We start from the raw sequence: 22,231 nt of genomic DNA on the forward strand, positions 1-22,231 counted from the left end.
AGTCTCCCTCCCGCTGCTGCAAAAGCGAGGGAGAACTTCCGCGTCGTCTGTCCTAGTTCTATGGGCTCAAAGTCATGGCTCGTGCTTGCATTTCGAATTAGGACACGGTTAAACATTTTCCTTTTGAGGGGGAAGTCGGGGTTTGGGGTCGGGGGCGCACGGACTTTCTTTAGCATGATCTTGCTCACATATACAATGCTGCTGCTAACAGCCAACGCGGCATGCTTGCTGTCACGAAAATAAAAATAAATCGAAAGTTTAATTTCTAATTATGGAACGGCCAACACATCATATTAACCTCTCGCTCTGTTGTATTTTTGTTTTTTATTATTAAGATGATCGTTTTGAATTTTTGCACTGGTATTAATAAATAAAATAATCCAATCAGCTCCCCTGTCGTCCCCGCATCTCAGATCGTCAAATGCTGACGAGAAATAATTGTTTGCTTTATGATTTCGCCTTTCTACTCTCATTAGTCTGTTAAGAAAAATGTAGACATATTGCGACATCTCCCGTGTCCGCGCGCTTTGTTTTTGGGGCGCTTGAGTAGCACATGATGGACGGATTGACATAATTTGTCAAACCAACCGACACCCTCTGACACGAAAAAAAAAAAAACACTCGGAAAAAAATTGACATGTATATACAGTTTCATTGCAAATCAGTATTATGGTGATCATACTAAATATTATTTTTTTTCTGTGCACATATGAGGTACATATCGCTGCCATGAAGCCTCCATATAGTGACAGTTCTCTGCCCGCTTCACTGCCGTCACGCGACCGCAGCTCAGGTTTTGCTTGCCTCGTAGCTACGCGTGTTTTAAATTACTGTAAATTTGATAGTATATCGTCATAGGCACAGTCCCGAGTCTGTTGAGAAAAGTAGAACACTAAACCATGCTCGCTAGATTTGTGTGGTGTTTTTGTCTTTTTGAGCAGCATTTGATAGGCTCCACGTTAACAAATATGTGACAAAGTCGTTTCCTTTCATTTTATGACTCGTTCACCGCATAGTCATTACTGGAAAGTCAAGTTAGCAGCAAGCTAGGTCAGGAACCGGAGGACCGAATCACTGAACGGGAAGTGACAAAACTCAGTCTTTCCCCCCTGCCTGCACGCTGGCTGCTTATTGGCCACACGTGGAAATAAGTGACATACGCCATGATTCTGTTTCCGCTCCCTCCCCTGCCCGCGATGAGGCTGGCGTCTGATTGGTCGTGTGCGATGTCAGAAGACGCTGCCGCTTGCTCAACGCCCTCCCACGCAGCGAACAAGCGCCACCAACTTCATAGAACGAATCAGTGCAGATGGTGATTAGTTCGGTCTCGTTCACCCAAACAATTCGTTCAAAAAGAACGAATCGTTCGCGACCGATACAACACTAATTGGCACCCTTTGAAAAATCCTGTGATGCCTCTCTAATTTATGTAATTAACAGTACTTGTCACTTACCGGTAGAGCTGAAACGAATACTCAAGCAACTCAAGTAACTCGAGTTTAAAAACTGATCCGAGTACTTTTATTCACCTCGAGGAATTGTTTCATTTTGCCAGCTCTAAGCATCACGTTTTGCCCGGACTACTTTTAATGCGGGACAACGCGCTGACATCACGTGTGTAGAGGAAGAAGCAATAAAAAAATAAAATAAAATAAAAACTTACCGCAGCCGACAGCCGCTACAAACTACGCCGGCATTGCTAAAAACTGCGCCCGCATGATGCTAGTTTGGTAGCAGGTAGTGTCCGATGCGTCTCATAGATATCACATGCATTTAAGACTAGATAAAAAATGCCAGACTCGGCCGCGTCTGGGCAGCGTTAGTAAACAGCCGCCATCTTTAAGCAGTAGACTTCTCATCGCTAATAAATATAACGTTACTGTCACTCGCTAATGTAACGGTAGCCCTTCGGAGAGCGAGGTTTCTATTAGGCTCAAGCGTATGACGTGGCACTCGCGAGGTTTCCGCCCCCATCGCCATGTTGGAAGCAGGAGGTGTCAGAACTCCAGAAAACATAAACAGTGAGGCATTTCGACTCAGGTCGCTCTTTAAAAGTGATTGGAAATTATTGTTCAGTAAAGAATTGCAACAACCGATCGAATAGAAAGGAGAATGTACAGCTCGACGGACCACCATTGAGTTTCTTCCGGATCCCTACATGGAGAAAAGGCGAGGGAAAGCTCATATCTGAACTTACCAAACGTCGAAGAATGGCATGGGTGGCCTCGATCAGAAGGAAGGGCATAGCGCTTGATTCTGCAGTTACACACAGAGTTTGCTCAGTTAGTCAGTTGCTAAGTTAATTTCGTTTGTCTACGCAAATTTCGGTAACTTTATTCCCTAAGTCGGCCCGTTGTTAGCTATAGCTACAGCTAAACAACTAGCATGCATACATGTGCATTGTCTTCATAAGACATAATTCCTGTCGTTTCTAAATGAAAAAGCTGTAACATGTTGCCGTGAGATAGTGGCAAAGAATTTGTACACAGGCTACATTGTCTGAAACAAATCTGTTTTCTAAAACACAGCATTGATTTGTCACTTAACTATCACAGCTCAGCACAGCACAAATTCAGATGTTCATGACAATGAAAATGTAAACATGAACGATGGTGTTGCCGTTTGCTACGGTCATAATGTGCAGGTCCTGCACCCATCCGCAGCAAAACTGTTCGTAGCTTTGTAGTGATTTGTAGTTTCGGAATTGCTGATGAGTGTAGTAACTTACGCCAAACACTAAATACAGCATGATGTCCATTTCGCATAGTGGTGGAAGCTTGTCGACATCTTTATTTCATTTGTGTTTGGCTTGCTCGTAAGGGTCAACATTGTTCACATCCTTAAGTTTGCTCACATATCTGTCCTTCGCCGTGGTAACAAGTTTGTCTCTGTATCGAACTGGCAAGTTTTCTTTACTTTTTCCATCTTTGGCGCTCGTAGTTGAATTGTATTTGCCGTTAAGTTTAAATGTCCCGTGTTGCAGACGTGCTTCCAATATGGCTGCGTTGTCGCAAATCTGGCATGATCCCGTGTTGCTGTGACGTAAACGCTCGAGCCTAATTGATTATGACCACTGTTGATGCGTGGCTAACGTGTCTTACATACAGGCTTTATTTAATCTGTAAAAACACAGCGCTGTAGAGTGATGAGGGTGTAAAATTAAAACATAATTAAAGCTAACTGTCAGTTTTAGCTCAGTAGTCATTGCTGAATAAATGTGCTCCAATACAGCAGGTATCGTACATTTATTTTGAACACTGCAAAAACTCAAAATCCTACCAGTACTTACAGTTTAGACTAACTTAAAACTTAACTAAAACTCAAAAATAGCTTGACACAAATGGAAATTAAACTGAAACACGTGGGAAAAACACGTAGCTTTCAAGTGATGTGTGTTATCAAACGTAATTGCACTTTTAGGTAAGAAATATGTTTTTTTTTAATAAGATCTAGAAGATTTTTGAGTGAAAGCAGTGATTTTTTTTTTTCTAGTCACATCTTAGATGCAATTGTTGGCAGTTTTCTCATGTATATTTATAATTGCTCTTTACCTAAAAAAAAATAAATAAAAATAAAAAAAAGTTTTATCCGATTACTCGATTAATCGATAGAATTTTCAGTCTATTACTCGATTACTAAAATATTCGATAGCTGCAGCCCTACTTACTTGTTACACATAACAGGTGGTGGCGATAACTGAATCACACTTGTAGCCAGTTAAAATGGATTAAAGTAGACTCAACCTCTGTCCAGAGTCCTTGTGCATACCATATTGAGCATGGAGAAAAGAAAGAAGACCAAAGAACTGTCTGAGGACTTGAGAAGCAAAATTGTGAGGAAGCATGGCCAATCTCAAGGCTACAAGTCCATCTCCAAAGACCTTAATGTTCCTGTGTCTACCGTGCGCAGTGTTATCAATAAGTGTAAAGCCCATGGCACTGTGGCTAACCTCCCTAGATGTGGACGGAAATGAAAAATTGACGAGAGATTTCAACTAAAGATTGTGCGGATGGTCGATAAAGAACCTAGATTAACATCCAAACAAGTTCAAGCTGTCCGGCAGTCCGAGGATACAACAGTGTCAATCCGTCAACATCTGAATGAAAACGGACTCTATGGTAGGATACCCAGGAAAACCTCACTTCTGACCCAGAGACATAAATAGCCAGGCTGGAGTTTGCCAAAACTTACCCGAGAAAGCCAAAACATTTTGGAAGAATGTTCTCTGGTCATATGAGACAAAAGTAGAGCTTTTTGGGAAAATCAACATAGAGTATAAAGGGGAAAAAACTAGGCCTTCAAAGAAAAGAACACGGTCCCCACGGTCAAACATGGCAGAGGTTCCCTATGTTTTGGGGTTGTTTTGCTGCTTCTGGCATTGGCCTGCTTGACCGTGTGCATGGCATTATGAAGTCTGTAGACTACCAACAAATTTTGAAGCATAATGTAGGGCCCAGTGTGAGAAAGCTGGGTCTCCCTCAGAGGTCATGGGTCTTCCAGCAGGACAATGACCCAAAACACACTTCTTAAAGCACTAGAAAATGGTTTGAGAGAAAGCACTGGAGACTTCTAAAGTGGCCAGCAATGAGTCCAGACCTGAATCACATCGAACACCTGTGGAAAGATCTGAAAATGGCAGTTTGGAGAAGGCACCCTTCAAATATCAGAGACCTGGAGTGGTTGGCCAAGAATGGTATGAAATTCCAGCAGAGGATTGTAAGAAACTCATTGATGGATACTGGAAGCCGTTGTTTGCAGTTATTTTGTCTAAAGGTTGTGCTACCAAGAATTAGGCTGAGTGTGCCAATACTTTTCATTTTTATAGTTTTGTGTATAATGATAATGATATTTTTTCCATTCTCTTTTGTGTTTTTTAATTGCAAGCAAAATAAATGAAGATATTATAGCAATCATTTTTGGGAGAAACTGATCATTATCTGACAGAATTGTAGGGGTGCCAATACTTTTGGCCAGCAGTATATATGTGAATTTTGTTGGGTTTGTAACAGATTAATGCATTTATATGGAAAAACCTAATTTTCAAGTAAAGAAACTACTTCCAGAACCAATTAATTTTGTAAGTTGAGGTACGACTGTATATCATTACATTTTAAATCATCTAAACACGTACAGTGAGAGAGAGAGAATATGCTGCTTCCGATAACCAACATTTTTCTTGCTGTTGCTGTGTAAACATACCTTTGAATACCCTGTTGCTCACAGATAAAATTGATCAGGGCCTCTATCACTGTTTAATCCGTGGATGAACCGAACCAGCGTTTCCCCTGTGATAAACATCATAGATGGCGAGAAGACAGTCAAGCTAAAGCTTATCTCTTTGCAGATGGCTTCGCTTCTCGCTATTCTCATCCATCACCGACGCCAAAATCTATCTTCAGCAACTGGAACATGAGTAATGTTGGAGCAGGATTTTTGAAATGGCTGGGAGGTCTTGTTGTCAACCTTGACCGTACCGTAATGGATGCGTGCCAGAAGCACCATAGCAAGTCAGTTGTGTTATTGATTGATAAATGGGCGGTCAGGAATGAGTTATTCAGATTTATTGAAATACAGAAACACGATCATGACACCTGGTAAGATGATTAATTCACAATCCTCATACCCCCAAAAATTTAAGTGCAAAAAAAAATAGTGCCGATCCCAAGAACAGATTGAAATGTTCACCTTTTCTTCCACTTTTATCTTGAATACCATATCCGCCAGTATTATCACAACTTCTGCGAGTACGGCAGAAATGCTCCCTTCCTCAACCTTTGCTTCTGCAAACATATCCAGCACATGACTGATGCTCTGACCCACTTTTGTTCAATCAGATGCAATCTTACGTCCACAATGGAATCTTCAATAGTCAATAAAACCTAAGAGCCAAGACTGTATTAATCAATCAGTACTCTTCATGCAGATGTAGCTAAATTCAGTACACCACTGTTGCAGCGTGCACGAGATGAGCCATCCCCCTTGTGATGATGATGAATCATAATACCTGAACTTCACAATGACAGTTATCAAGCATCACTGTAATTCTCCTTGTCTCACACTCAAAGCTCAGCTGGCAAAGACACGCAACACGAAGAATAACAACACATTTGCATTCCTGCTCTCGTCGTGGGCCAGATGAAAGAAGCACTTAAGGTCCATTACTGGCGGGCCCGAGTCTGCGTTCATCAGCCTTTACCTTGAATCGGGAGATTCATGTCAGAAGGGTTCAGGTCAAATTACACTGGACGCGTTTGCGGTACGGATCCGTCAAGCTCCGTGTTGACTGCATGCTCCACCGTACGTCAAAAATAGAACAAACCATACTGGTTGCGCACAACTGCGGTTTTTCACGGTGATTGACATTTTTTCCCCTGGTTTGTGACACCCCAACCACGTCCACAACCCGTTCTCTACTATTTAATTACCATTTTAAATTACATAACTTGCATAAGTCACAGTACCTCCTCATAGCTTCTGCTATGGCGTTCCATGCAGATTCATTTTTAAAGGTGCCCTTATAAAAATGATCTGCTGTCATAAATCACTTTGTGACTTTCCACCTCCATAATGAATCGTTCATCATCCATGTTCGCTGGTGTTTAAAACATGACCTGTTGATTCCAGGCCTGGCTACGCTCATTTTGACGGATGCGTCTCCGCCAAAAATAAAAAATAACCCAAAACATCCGGCGGGCTCCTGGTACGTTGGAGCTGGTTCGTAGTCAATATGCATATGCGGCTGGTATAATTTATACAATATGATAAAATGGAAACGGATTGGCTCCGATGCTATATCTTGGCGGATCTGTACCGCACACGCCTCTGGTTTAATTTGGCCTTTCCCCCACCCTCAAGGGAATTACAGTGATCAGAGTTAGGTTGACTCGGTTTTTGTTTTTCATCTTTTTCAGCCCTCGACACCCAAGCCATCTTAACAGAAAATTTTTATGTTCTTCCACATCTTTGCCAGTGAATTTGGCACCAGGGACATAATTTTCGGAGAGAATTTGTAGGTTTAGCTCTGTAAACATCTTTGTACACGATTTCCATTCATTTCCTATTAGGGACAAATGGTGGCGTGTCCCCCCTAGCAACAGTAGCTAACGTCATGAATATTAATGAGCGGAGGTGACGTTGTTACGGCCGTAGTTCTGTCACTCTCCCTCATTTTCTCTCTTCAGGTCGCCCAGCTGCCGCTAATTGTCATCAGCCCTGTATATAAGACTGGCCGGCCAGCCTGAGGGGGAGCAGTGGATTCTGCCTGCTGCCAGCTAACCAATTTGGGTTCAGTTATGTTTTTGTTAGTTATGTTGCCATTTATTTTTTTGTAACTACTACTTACTTTTGCACATTTTGATTTTTGGTTGGCAATAAAATTGTGTTATCCAAACTTTTTTCTACAACCCCTTCTCAGCGCCCTCATTTGTACCACGCCCGGCCATTTTTCTCTTCGTTATGGTGCCTCTGGCACGTAACAAACGTGTTGCTTGCTGTACGCCATGTAGGGTTGTCAGTGAATCATACATCCATGTTTTTGAATCTAGATGCATGTGGCAATCCAATATTACAGACGTGCGCACGCGCATCGGCGTGTTTCCTTGTCAACTGAAATGTTAATAGTTCGAGGACACCAAGGGATTTTATATTTTGAAAACTTTCCCCAATCTGGAAATGATACAGGTTACCCTATCTTGCTATCTGATGGTGTGCTTCCTGTGATAACTTGGATGAGATTACAAAATTGAATCATCTGAGTCCACTAACAGTAGTAGACAGTACAACTAAATCACTGGTGGTGATTCAGTTAAATTAAGTCAGTAAAGCAATAAAACCAAATCATCTGACTCTACTATATTTCCTGTGTGCCTGCAAATTTGACTCAGTGAGGCACCAAATCATCTGACTCTGTGATGTGTCCATTGAGTCGGCTAACTACAGTCAGCGAACCGATACAACCAAATCATCTGCGTTTGCCGTGTTTCCGGTAAATCCATTAACTTTAGTCAGTGAACCGATAACATTAACGTCATTTCCTGTGCCAACCTAACCCTAATTCCTGTCAAACAACTGATGGAATTGAATTATCTTATTCTATTGGGTTTTCAGCGGCTCTTCTAACACAGGTCAGTAAACTGCTGTGGTTCTCATGCGTCATTTTGGTTCTTATTTTTTATCTTAATCTGTCTGGCACTTTTGGTAATCCATTATGGCAATTCCCTCTGCCTTTTATACCAGTAAAAATAGTTTTGATTCTTCTCAAACTTATATGATAGACTATAGACTTTATAATGATATTGACTGGTCAGATTCCACCTTCACTGCGCCACATCTTCAAGTAGGGGGCCATCCCACAATCCGCTTCAGTTATCCGCAGTCAGTCGCAGCGACACATGCAGCGATCCAACGCCGGATTTAGGTTGAAAAAGAACGAAAGCTGTACCGCATACAACCAGGAAGGATTGTCTCAGGAGTGATTTGTTCGAGGATTCAAGGTAATTATTATATTTTTCGTTTTTTCACAAAGAATTTTCAAGGTAAAAAGCTCTTTGTTGTAAGGCTGCTGCCACATTGTCTAACAGACTAGCATCATTCTTCGACATATTTACGTAAGATAAATGCTAACTGCACTTTTTTTTTTTTTTTTTGTGCTTTTAACCGAGAATGAAACTGTTTTACGTCCATATAATAGTATATACAGAATTCAGGGATTTAAGCATGTATTCACAAGAATTTTCCCCGGAAAAGCTCTGTTTACATAACGCGGCCGTCACATTGACTAACAGACTAGCATCATACTTCGACATATTTATGTAAAATGAATGCTAACTGCACTTTTTTTGTGTGTGCTTTTAACCAAGAATCGAGACTGTTTTACATCCATATCTATAAAGAATTCAGGGATTTAAGCGTTTATTCACAAGAATTTTTACCAGAAAAGCTCTGTTTACATGAGGCGGCCGCCACATTGACTAACAGATTAGCATTGTACTTCAACATATTTTATGTAAAATAAATGCCAACTGCACATTTTTTATTTTTGCTTTTAACCAAGAATCGAGACTGCTTTACATCCGCATCTATTTAGAATTCAGGGATTTAAGCGTTTATTCACAAGAATTTTCAACAGAAAATCTCTGTTTACATAAGGCGGCCTCCACATTGACTAATAGACTAGCATCATACTTCGACATATTTACGTAAAATAAATGCTAACTGCACATTTTTTTCCTTTTAACCAAGAATCAAGACTGTTTCGTGTCCATATCTATAACGAATTCAGGGATTTAAAGAGAATGATAATACTAAGGGGGTGTGAGATATCAATAGAACCGTTATGTGGCAAGATAACAAATAGTAATAAAGTTAACAAAAAAAATACATTCATGAGCAATTATCGAAAATAGATCGAAAATTACGAACATTTCCGAAAGTATTCCGGAAACAGCCGAATGGGGCTTTGACGTCGCAGCCAGGAAACAAAAGGTCGAGGCAGGTGCCATCGTTGTTTATCGACGAGAGAGTTGCGTTCGTGTTTTATCAAAAAAATCGCTAAAATGGTTCAAACCTGTCATGCTATGTGGTGTACAAATAGCCATTTGTCGCAACGTAGTACCCATGAGTTTCCGAACGCGAGAAAAAGAGCTGGACTACGCAGACAATGAGTAAAGTTCTTCTGTGCAAAGAGGGCTAATTTTGCAGACCCAGCCTCCGGCACAGTTTTTGCGCATTTTACACCTGAAAGCTATTCGAACAATGGACAAATTAAATCAGGTTTTGGTAAGAAATTGCTGCTGAGAGCAGATGCGGTGCCCACCATACACACGCAGCCACCTAAATGTCCCGAGATATCAAGAAAGAGGACGATGACTGGCACTGATGAGACCACCCCACCACCCCAGGCTAAGCTAAGGAGGGGAGCAGCCAAGCTCGAAATGGCCTGAGTGAGTACTCTTTTATAATAAAAAACATATCACGCATTGGATATAGGACTGGACACATGTATAAATCATCGCTCGTAAAATATATACGACAAATCCTCTAATCCCATTCATATTTGAGTCTGTTGGCAGAGCGAAAACCTATGATAGCACAATAAATGATAATTATTCTATAGACCCTACTCACGTGACGTCACAGCCACGCCCCCGCGCCATGTTGTCCGGATACTAGTCATGTTAATGCATTAGCGCTTCGTAAATTCCTCCTATTATGGCGTGTTTTTCTGCTCGTTAACATTAATAATCAAAATGGTGAAGTCGTGTGTGGCGGTCGGTTGCAAAAACAGAGAAGATAGACGGAGAGACTTGAATTTTTACCGTATTCCGAGAGACCCGGAGAGGAGACCGAGATTGACTGCTGCAATTCGACGAGAAAACTGGGCTCCAAACGACTACCACAGATTACGTAGTAGTCATTTTATATCTGGTAAGATGCATTTAATATATATTTAGAGGGTTTTGGGCTGAGAACCACAATTAAGATCATTGCTAGGCTAATCGCCGACAACATACACTCAGACGTTGTGAATGAACTACCTGAAAATATATAATTATAAGGGGATAATCAGACAGTTGTCATACAATTAATTTACAATTTCACTATTGAGGTCAAAAGCCAAAAAATAAATTCAACTAGGGACAATCTGGAGTAGTGCTATCGCACTTCATATTTATTACATATTATATATGTATACAGTGAGAGTGCTATCGCTAAACCATATAAACATTAAAAGCCCTAGCTCCATTGACAAATGACATGAAATACATTAGACTTGACAGTGGATGTTAGCAAGAACAAAAGATTTTTAATTGAAAATTTCGTAACTCACCTTCCCGAGCACAAGATTCCTGCCGAATTTTCGTGTACGAGGACCTGTTTCACCCAACCAGCAACGTAGCATTTATAAGCCTCCAAGCTCTTAAAGTTTTTCAAACTTTCGTGAGAATAGGCTGATTTTGTGTGGACAAGATAGTTGTAAATATCAGGGTCAGGCAAAGACGGCAAAGACAGCGGGTCGAAAAACATCAATTTAGGCATCAAATATGGATCTGGCGAATGGATAAACTGAAGCTTTTCCACATAACGCCTTTTATGCAACGCATCCAATGAGTTTACGGTGTCAGATAACACCGAGGCTTCCATGAATTGCTCTATAACTAATTGAAAACAATGAGAATAGGTCTAAAAAATACGGACAATATGGCGGCCGGATACAGCGACACGTCATTTTGTGACGTAGGTGAGTAGGGTCTATATGATGCCTAAATCGATATTTTTCGGCCCGCTGTCTTCGCCGTCTCTGCCTGACATCTGCTACCCTGATATCTACAACTATCTTGTCCACAGAAACTCAGCCTATTCTCACGAAAGTTTGAAAAACTTTAAGAGCAGCACTCTAAGCAACATTATCCCGTGTGACCCTTGACTTCCAATTTTCTAAAACGGCGACAATCAATAAAAAAAAAGTTGACTGCGATGGCCGACGCTTCAAGGATAGGTGGATATTGGACTATTTTTTAAAAAAAAAACGCAACAACTGTGTCTGCCTCATTTGCAAAGAGACAGTCACTGTTTTCAAAAAGTTCGATGTGACGCAATATTAGCAAACAAGACACGCTGACATGTACGACAACATTACAAGGAAGATACGCAGCGAGAAAGCTACGCAGCAACTTGAAGCTAGTTTAATTTCACAGCAGCAGTATTTCGCAAGAGCCCGAGTGTCGAAAGAGAACGCCACAAAAGCGAGATTGTTGAAATTATGAATTTAAAAAATTATAATAGAGCAAATGTGACACACAGAAGGGCTTGCTAAAATGTGTTTAAATATATTGTTCTACGTAAATCAGCCAAGGTAGCCCCCCACATTTTTACCACACCAAATCTGGCCCCCTTTGCAAAAAGTTTGGACACACCTGTTTAACTGATGATCCGGAGACGAGGCCAGCGTCTTTCACTTGGTACCAGCTAAATATTATTCAAAAAATAATGATGGCGGAAGAAATAAACATCTTGAATTTGAAACTGTATGTTGTCGACGATTAGCCTTGCAATGATCTTAATTAAGCTTGTTAACCCCAAACCCTCTAAATATATATTAAATGCATCCTACCAGATATAAAATGACTACTACATAATCTGTGGTGATCGTTTGGTGCCCAGTTTTCTCGTCGAATTGCAGCAGTCCATCTCGCTCTCCTCTCCGGGTCTCTCAGAATACGGTATAACTTCAAGTCTCTCCGTCTATCTTCTCTGTTACTGCAACCAACCGCCACACACGCCTTCACCATTTTGATTATTAATGTTAACGAGCAGAAAAACACGCCATAATAGGAGGAATTTACGTAGCGGTAATGCTTAAACCCGACGAGTTGACGGACAATATGGCGCGGAGGCGTGGTTGTGACGTCATGTGAGTAGGGTCTATAGACCTATAATTCAGGTACAAATTGCCTAACATAAATAGCCCCAATCTATGTCTATCACTAACAGCGAGTAACAAGTAGACCGTATGATGAAATGCTCCATACAAGCACCCTGAAGGGAAAAAGTCATTAAATGTGGGGGGGCACGGGTGCTCCAGGTGAGGTATGTACTTGAGTATTTTGAATCTGGCAGCAAAGTTGTGTTTACGTAGGGGCGAAAGGGAAAAAAAACATACAAGTGCAATGACAAGTGGTTCTGTCACGCAGTAAGGAGTTAGTGTTAACACGAATGTAACAGCAAACATGTTGCGGTGTGCGAGAACACGAGAGGTCACCCGAAAGCATTACGGTATGTGCTCTCCTTGCCGCTTCATCACCTACCAGCAGAAAGAAGGGGGAAAAAAAAACACCTTCCGTCCGCCTCTCTTTGCCTGTGATGATGCGATGCAAGGGGCTCACTGCGTGCAAAGGCTTCATTCATCACTGTCACTCGCCTTGTGTAGTTGGGCCAATCCCACCACCGCCAACCCCTAAAAAGCACATATAGACTCCTGTTAAAAAAATAAAATAAAGGGAGGGGGCCACCACTTAGCCATGGCTCAATAAAAAGGGCCAATGCACTTAGTGAGGCATTAATTACTCCCCCTTGAAGTGAAGCAAAACCAAGGTTAACTCAACATAATGGACTCTGTCACCACATGTACACAAGTGGCTTTTATGTACTGTACATGTCTGAGGATTAGCCCCTACGTTACCCCAAGTTGTTTTTTCAACTGAATGTCTATCTTAGAGGAGAAAGCGTCCAATTTGAAATGTTTTAACATCTTTTATTTTGTATACTTTAAGACTTAGTACATATTTTTGTGTTAGGGTTTTAATTAAATAGTCTGACTAAAGGATGCATGGCACATTCTTTCCCCAGTGTACTACAGTACTCATGGCAGATACTGGTATTTCAATGAGGGGAAGCTCAAAGTGTGTCTGCCTGTGAGTGCTTTGTGGTAGAGGGGCTCAGTGGCACCCGCTGCTTCTAGAGCAGAGGTCACAGAACCGCGGACCTCGGTCCGGTTCCGGACCCCCAAGCCGTCTGGACCGGATCTCGAGCTGTCCGGACTAATACACATTGCAACAACAAAAATCTTTTTTTTCTGCGGGTTTGCAGAGCGGAGGAGGGCAACAAACAAAAACCTTAGCGGTGACGCGCGTGAGCCAGCCAATGGGAGTGAAGCATTTGAAAGTTATTTTTAGAACAGCATGTCTCACACTCGCTTTCCAGACCGCGGAGTGACAGCCAAAAACTGAGCCGAATGAAGTTGGAGGAAGAGGCGAAAAGGTACGGCAAATGGCGTGCTCAATACTACGCAAGATTGCTGCAGAAAACAAAGTGTTTAAGGAGGAGTAGACCAACACATTTTTGTTCATTTTACCTGACGGCAGCACAAGACCGCTATGCCTCATCTGTTCAGAGACAGTGTTCTGCCAAAATCTGCTAGATCGGCGAAACGTCCAACATTAGTCGAATTTGACACCCAAAGTACTACCATGCACGCTAAACTTGTTTTGTTTCGATGCATACAGGTAGAACGTACTAAAAATGCCTTAAAGTGATCCTCTGATTTAAATATATGTAGGCTCTAATAAACCGCAATTGTTCTCTTGTACTAAAATATGTTGTTAGAATCACATAAAATGTTAAATCAATGGTAATATTTTATAATATTTAGTCCATATTTTGACCGCTAGTTGGCGCCATGGTTTGCGGGCTCGCAGTGATGACGTAATTGGTATCTTTCCAAATGTGTAGCGTGTTCAACAATTGCTTATTGCTGCCTAAACTTGCGAAGTAAAATGCCACGATGTGCTGCTTTTGGATGCAATTTCCAGTCAAATGGAAACAAGGGAAGTGAAGTGAGTGGTCAAGGTGGAATGATTATTTTTATTGAATAAATGTGCATAAGTGGAAGCTTCTCCCCCTTTTTGGTCCCTGTATGCACGTATCCTACCCACCACGCGTTACAACTGGCGCCCGAACATTTTTCCTGAATCCTCAGTCAAGTAAGGGATCCGTCTATTTTCTGGATCCGACGGTCCCATTGCGTCTGCAATAATGGTTTTGAATCTGTCCATTTATTTTTATTCGTCGGTCCCACAGCGGCTTTTCGGATCAGTCTATTGTGTGGAATCGACAGCTTGATCGCGGCTTCGTGGGAGTTTTCCCCAAATCATACTAAATAATTAAAGCACTATGGCACGCTACAGTGACGACAGTGACTCTGATGTGGACCTTACAACAATTTTGGAGTTCGTCAGGGAATGCGTGTTTGCGTACTGCTGAGCTCCCGAGTGAAGAGTGGTCAAGGTGGAAATATTGTTTTTTGTGAATAAATGTGCATAAGTGGAAGCTTCTCCCCTTTTTGGTACTTTTATACACGTATCCTAGCTACCACGTGTTACAATGTACAAGACCTGGATTACACAAGGTGTGCTCTTTGGCCTGTACTGTATGTAAAGCACACAACAGCTCTGGATGCTAACAATCTACATAGTTATATTGGGATAAGTTTGAAAACGCAATATGCTTACCTCAAATATCTGCTAATAAAACCGGACATCATACATTCTCGCTCCCAACCGGAGTTCCCAACAGGACTCTCTCGCATCACCAGTTTTGCCCAACTTTTGTCTTATCAGGTATTTGCTGCACGCATTTTTCCCTGAAGCTCGTCTTGTGAACGACCGACAGTGCTGTCCTGCGCTTCACTTTTCAGATCTGGTTCAAATAGGAAGGGTAGAACTGACGACATGTTGGGAAAGCTAACGAATGACAACCTGGAATTTCGTCAACGGGGCACTGCAACGTAACGAGAATGGCGACCTATCACTTAAAATAATTTTACAAACTTTATTAAAACAAAAACATTAAGAAGGGTTTTAACATCAAATTATTATAACTCATACTAACATGTATCTTATAAGAATTACTTGTCTTAAAAATAGAGGATCCCTTTAAGAAAATACTTAAATGCAGTTATACCAAATAAGGTTGGTTTAAATACGCTACGTGACTAATGTGGTCAACTGCTTCAAAGCTAACACAAAAAAACACAATAGTTAAAAGTATGAGAGGGTAATACATGCAAAAAGTATTTTTGAGGCAATGAAAAGGTTCTAAAAAACCAAATAAAAACAAAAATAGTGAGTACTCGCCGCTTCTAACCGGTGGGCACATGCGTGCGGATGCTTGCGCAAGGGCGTTGAGCGTTGTGTAGACGTTTGCCGCTTAGTAAGGAATGGCCGAACAACGGAAAAGCTTGTAAAAAGCAACCATTTGAAAAGGCACTATGAAACGAAGCACGCAGCTTTTTCGCAAAGTTTCCTTTGAACTCTACCATCCGTTCTCAAAAAATAGCGGAATTAAGGGCTCGATATGATCGCTTCATTATTTATTATGAATGAATGAATATTAAATACTATTTATTACTTACTATAAATGTATTTTTTATATTTCTTTTACATTTTTGAATGTTGTAATTATCAGCATGGCCACGCATAGATCCGTTTGTATTTTTTGGGAAAAAAAGAAGCATTAAAAATATTTCCGGACCAGAGATTGTTGTAATTTTTTAATTTCGGACCCAGGGGATTTTTAATTCATGACCCCTGTTCTAGAGAAAGAAACTAGAGTGACAGAAATCAGTCTACAAACACAAGCAGCTACAAAAATAGAAACTCGAGGTTTCGCTAGTTGTTGTTGTCTGCTTCAGCTTTTGACAAGTGACACAAAAGTCAGGGAGAGTCTGTCTACAGTAGAAGACTGCACTCGAATTCTGCGTTGAAAAAAATGTTGTTCAAAGGCTGCAAGCGGACAATTCTAACACTCTTGTGGAATTGCGGAGTTTTCCACCATCACCAAAACAACCCATCGATCTGGGAAAATTTGTGGGTAAGCAACGAGTGTATTTTTCATCGCTGTCAAATTTGGTCAAACTCAAGCCCCGCAGAATTGTTTGAGCTCCATTGAGACATTCCGAAGTGTGTCACTGGGCTGATCCTTTGTCTTTCACATTGCATCTTGTAACACAACGACTGACACCAAAGTAGCCTTAACACTCTTACAGTAACTTACAGTATAGTTCCGACTCTAGCTCCGCCTTCATGGCTTGAGAACGCTCATCCCTAAATCTTCAAGTAAAATTGCATTAGCATCTGTTTTTCCTTTGCGTCGGCTTTGTAGGCTAAATGAGTGAGGCAAAATGAATTAAAAAGAGAACGAAGAATGAGCTCATCCTCTCCCTTGGGTGTCACATCATTGCACGATCCCAGATATGGACGTTTGATTGATGGCAAGGCTTGATGAACGAGTGAATTTGGCAGCGAAAGACAAAGAGAAAAGTCATACATTTGGAATTGCGGGGCGAAAAAAATGGCTTCCTGGGAGATCACAAGCCGAGAAATAATGAATCACTGCCGCTTCTCGATTATTTCTTCTGGCACAACTTGACGACCTGGTGTCACAGTGGATCACTTCTGTCTTTCTACGTGATTTTTAGCCTTTCACACATACACACACATACAGACACACATGCAGACGCATATGAGAAGATTGGTAATTAGACGTGTCAGTGCACATCTGCCTTAAATAATGAACTGACTTCATCAGAAGCACGCGATATTCCAACTCGACATCCTAAAGTCACACATTGCTGATGAACAAGTAAAGGCACAAAGCGTTCGTACAGAAAATTGCTGATACTTATGATTTTCTCTTTTAACAAAGGATGTTATGAACTCAAACGAAATCTGTTTACAAGGTTTGTTCCATTTTCAGTTTATTTCTGATTTAGCGGAAAAAAAATAAAATAAAAATGAACTTTGGAGCTTACTTTACCCTGTTTTCCTTGTTCATATGACTTGTAAATTGGAATGGTTTATTTACAGAGGCAATTCTTGAGTTTTTGGTACCAGGAAGTACTTTTGATGTTATGGTCTATACAAAATGGATTCCAAATTTCAGCAGAGTTGGTACATAAATCAAAACACTTGCTTTCATCTATTTTCACCCAAACAAACAATCAAAGCAAAAAAACTGTCAAACAACTGCAAGCATTATACGGTCCTAAATAGATTGTCAAGGTCACTTTGGGCCACATTGCCACTACCATGACTGAGGCTGTCATGCAGCAGCAGGGAAAAAAAGAGGTTTTGCTCTTATTTAAGTTCAATGAGAGAGGACACTGATGCCAAAGCACAGTGGCCACTTAATTGCTGATTTGTGGTGCAAACAAACGACTAAAACTTCCAAGACATAAGGTCTTTCATCTTAATGAAAGTGCAAGGACACAAAGGCCTCGCTACCCCCGCTGATGAGGTCATGTTGTCTTTTTTTTTTAAATGACTGGGCTGTTAAACTTAATTGATTTCCTCGAATTTTTGAGGAGCTTTGCGTGGATTCTAATCATCTTTCTATGCTGTTCTAGTGTAAACGTCCTCTTTTTTTCTTTGAGGATGAAAATGATCATTTCAACATTGTTCTCATAATTCTATGACCTTGTTGTACAAGTAATACTGTGGCATTATTGTAAAAATAATGATAAAAAACTTTTCGCTCTATCGCAGCTTCAATCTTAAAATTAAGATTTGTTTTGATTAAATGCTGTTTGAAACAATATTTCTCATAATTCTATGACCTTAGACAGACAAGTACCCGTAGTGAAATATGGGCAGCACTATCTTGGAAAATGTCTGCTTCGAAATTCCGGTTTACAAAAAACATTGTTGAGTTGCAGTTGAAGTTTGCAGTGTGTTGACAAAGTTAAAACTGCAAAATCAAGCCAGAGGAACCCACGGAATCTCCAAAAATGGATTCAGCACGACGTAGATGAGATTGTATGATTGTTCTTATAATTTTGTCTACGAATGATCAACGAAGTGATAAGAACCTGTCAGCCTGTGTGTTGACCTGAGGTATAGATTGATACGCCGGGCACTTGAGTGACCAAAATGAAGTGAAATTACAAATTATATTACATTTGCCGAATGCAGAAGGGTTGACACGGATTTTGTTGTTACAAGGAAATACTACAACGTATATACAGTTGTGGTCAAAAGTTTACATACACTTGTGAAGAACGTCATGGCTCTCTTGAGTTTCCAGTTATTTCTACAACTCTGATTTTTCTCTGATAAGAGTGATTGGAACAGATACTTCTTTGTCACAAAAAACATTCATGAAGTTTGGTTCTTTTATGACTTTATTATGGGTGAACAGAAAAAAGTGATCAAATCTGCTGGGTCAAAAATATACATACAGCAGTGCTAATATTTGCTAACATGTCCCTTGGCCATTTTCACTTCAATTAGGCGCTTTTGGTAGCCATCCACAAGCTTCTGGTTGAATCTTTGACCACTCCTCTTGACAGAATTGGTGCAGTTCAGTTAAATTTGATGCCTTTCTGAAATGGACTTGTTTCTTCAGCATTGTCCACAAGTTCTCAATGGGGTTTAAGTCAGGACTTTGGGAAAGCCATTCGAAAACCTTAATTCTAGTCTGATTTAGCCATTCCATTACCACTTTCGATGTAAATGGTAAATGATAATGGTGTTACACTTATATAGCGCTTTTCCACCTTTCAAGGCGCTCTACACTATCTCACCATTCACCTACTGGTGACACAGCACCAGGAGCAACGTGGGGTTCAGTGTCTTGCTCAAGGACACTTAGACGAGTTCATCAGGGTGAAGAATCGAACCCACAACCTCCGGGTTGGGGGACAATTACTCTACCACTGAGCCACGGGGTCATTGTCCTGTTGGAACACCCAACTGCGCCCAAGACCCAATCTTCGGGCTGATGACGTTAGGTTATCTTGAAGAATTTGAAGGTAATCCTCCTTCTTCATTATCCCATTTACTCTCTGTAAAGCACCAGTTCCATTGGCAGCAAAACAGTCCCACAGCATAATACTACCACCACCGTGCTTGACGGTAGGCATGGTGTACTTGGGGTTAAAGGCCTCACCTTTTCTCCTCCAAACATATTGCTGGGCATTGTGGCCAAACAGCTCGATTTTTGTTTCGTCTGACCACAGAACTTTCCTCCAGAAGGTCTTATCTTTGTCCATGTGATCAGCTGCAAACTTCAGTCGAGCCTTAAGGTGCCGCTTTTGGAGCAAGGGCTTCCTTCTTGCAAGGCAGCCTCTCAGTCCATGGAGATGCAAAACACGCTTGACTGTGGACAATGACACCTGTGTTCCAGCAGCTTCTAATTCTTGGCAGATCTGCTTTTTGGTGATTCTCGGTTGAATCTTCACCCTCCTGACCAATTTTCTCTCAGCAGCAGGTGATAGCTTGCGTTTTCTTCCTGATCGTGGCAGTGACAAAACAGTGCCATGCACTTTACAGTATACTTACAAACAATTGTTTGCACTGTTGCTCTTGGGACCTGCAGCTGCTTTGAAATGGCTCCAAGTGACTTTCCTGACTTGTTCAAGTCAATGATTCGCTTTTTCAGATCCATGTATGTATATTTTTGACCCAGCAGATTTGATCACTTTTTCTGTTAACCCATAATAAAGTCATAAAAGAACCAAACTTCACGAATGTTTTTTGTGACAAAGAAGTATCTGCTCCAATCACTCTATCGGACAAAAATCAGAGTTGTAGAAATAACTGGAAACTCAAGAGAGCCATGACGTTCTTCACAAGTGTATGTAAACTTTTGACCACAACTGTACATATAAACAAAAATACTATGTGATTCTTTTCTATTGCAGATATTAGTCGCAATAAAACATTTGGACAACATGATTCCATTTCTTGTTTTATTTAAAACGATTGGCGCATGTGCAAAACATGCTCACAATTTATAAAATTATTAGAAAAAATAGCATAAGAGAATGTGACATCGGACGGAGAGCTCCGGAGCGGCTTGAGAGCGTCACCAAACTTTGACCCGACATTACGCGAACCCTCGGCGGCCTACAGACAGGCTTTCTCCCACTGTTCTAATTCCAGCTCCAATAGCGTATCTTAAAGTTGCTGGAGTTAAAAAGTCCTGGATCTGTTGATCGAGCTGACTCTCCGCCCGCCTCTCGGCCGCCCCCGGGTACAACGCACGTAGTCTCGATATACAGTGGGGCAAATAAGTATTTAGTCAACCACTAATTGTGCAAGTTCTCCCACTTGAAAATATTAGAGAGGCCTGTAATTGTCAACATGGGTAAACCTCAACCATGAGAGACAGAATGTGGAGAAAAAACAAAACAGAAAATCACATTGTTTGATTTTTAAAGAATTTATTTGCAAATCATGGTGGAAAATAAGTATTTGGTCAATACCAATAGTTCATCTCAATACTTTGTTATGTACCCTTTCTTGGAAATCACGGAGATCAAACGTTTTCTGTAACTCTTCACAAGCTTTTCAAACACTGTTGCTGGTATTATGGCCCATTCCTCCATTGAGATCTCCTGTTGAGCAGTGATGATTTGGGGCAACATGGACTTTCAACTCCCTCCTCACCCTGTGGCATCAAAATTATAACAAAAACGGGGAGCAAAAATCCCAGAACTACATGGGGGTACCTAGAGAATGACCTACAGAGAGCTGGGACCACAGTAACAAAGGCTACTATCAGTAACACAATGCGCCGCCAGGGACTGAAATCCTGCACTGCCAGACGTGTCCCCCTGCTGAAGAAAGTACACGTCCAGGCCCGTCTGCGGTTCGCTTCAGAGCATTTGGATGATCCAGAGGAGGAATGGGAGAATGTGTTATGGTCAGATGAAACCAAAATAGAACTTTTTGGTAGAAACACAGGTTCTCATGTTTGGAGGAAAAAGAATACTGAATTGCACCATACCCACTGTGAAGCATAGGGGTGGAAACATCATGCTTTGGGGCTGTTTTTCTGCAAAGGGACCAGGACGACTTATCTGTGTAAAGGAAAGAATTAATGGGGCCACATATCGAGAGATTTTGAGTGAAAATCTCCTTTCAGCAAGGGCATTGAAGATGAGACGTGGCTGGGTCTTTCAGCATGACAATGATCCCAAACACACAGCCAGGGTAACAAAGGAGTGGCTTCGTAAGAAGCATTTCAAGGTCGTGGCGTGGCCTAGCCAGTCTCCAGATCTCAACCCCATAGATAATCTGTGGAGGGAGTTGAAAGTCCGCGTTGCCCAACGACAGCCCCAAAACATCACTGCTCTCGAGGAGATCTGCATGGAGGAATGGGCCAAAATACCAGCAACAGTGTGTGAAAAGCATGTGAAGAGTTACAGAAAACATTTGGCCTCCGTTATTGCCAACAAAGGGTACATAACAAAGTATTGATGAACTTTTGGTATTGACCAAATACTTATTTTCCACCATGATTTGCAAATAAATTCTTTAAAAATCAAACAATGTGATTTTCTGTTTTTTTCCCCACATTCTCCCTCTCATGGTTGAGGTTTACCCATGTTGACAATTACAGGCCTCTCTAATATTTTCAAGTGGGAGAATTTGCACAATTAGCGGCTGACTAAATACTTATTTGCCCCACTGTATAATATCATCATAACTTCCCATATTGCTGCTTTTTATTCACGTCCTGAAAATCATGCCGAGAGGTATCATAAAGGATATGCTCTCCGTACCTTGCTAAAATGATACATATTTCCATGTTGAGAAAGTGCGGCATGTGGATATCCATTTCCGAGTTGGCCAGTGTCCTCGCAAGTGATTTGTCGATCAATAAATCTGTTGGTGATTGGTTGTAGTGCCAGGCGACAGCGACAGAAATAGAACCATTTCCTATTCTTATA

The 22,231-nt window shown here is 41.1% G+C and overlaps 1 long non-coding RNA gene across 3 annotated transcripts in view; it reads right to left on the minus strand.

Annotated features, from left to right (window-relative positions):
- The window catches only part of LOC130915665 (uncharacterized), a 74,806-nt gene that overhangs the window by 15,433 nt on the left and 37,142 nt on the right, over positions 1–22,231 (minus strand). For 2 of the 3 annotated variants that reach the window (XR_009063116.1, XR_009063118.1), the window contains exon 2: positions 12,807–12,955. This is a non-coding gene — a long non-coding RNA (uncharacterized LOC130915665). Of the gene's footprint in view, positions 1–5,199; positions 5,286–12,806; positions 12,956–22,231 lie in introns of all 3 variants that reach the window. The other variant, XR_009063117.1, reaches the window with a different exon arrangement.

The sequence above is a fragment of the Corythoichthys intestinalis genome, chromosome 5, assembly GCF_030265065.1.
Source record: "Corythoichthys intestinalis isolate RoL2023-P3 chromosome 5, ASM3026506v1, whole genome shotgun sequence".
Lineage (NCBI taxonomy): Eukaryota > Metazoa > Chordata > Actinopteri > Syngnathiformes > Syngnathidae > Corythoichthys > Corythoichthys intestinalis.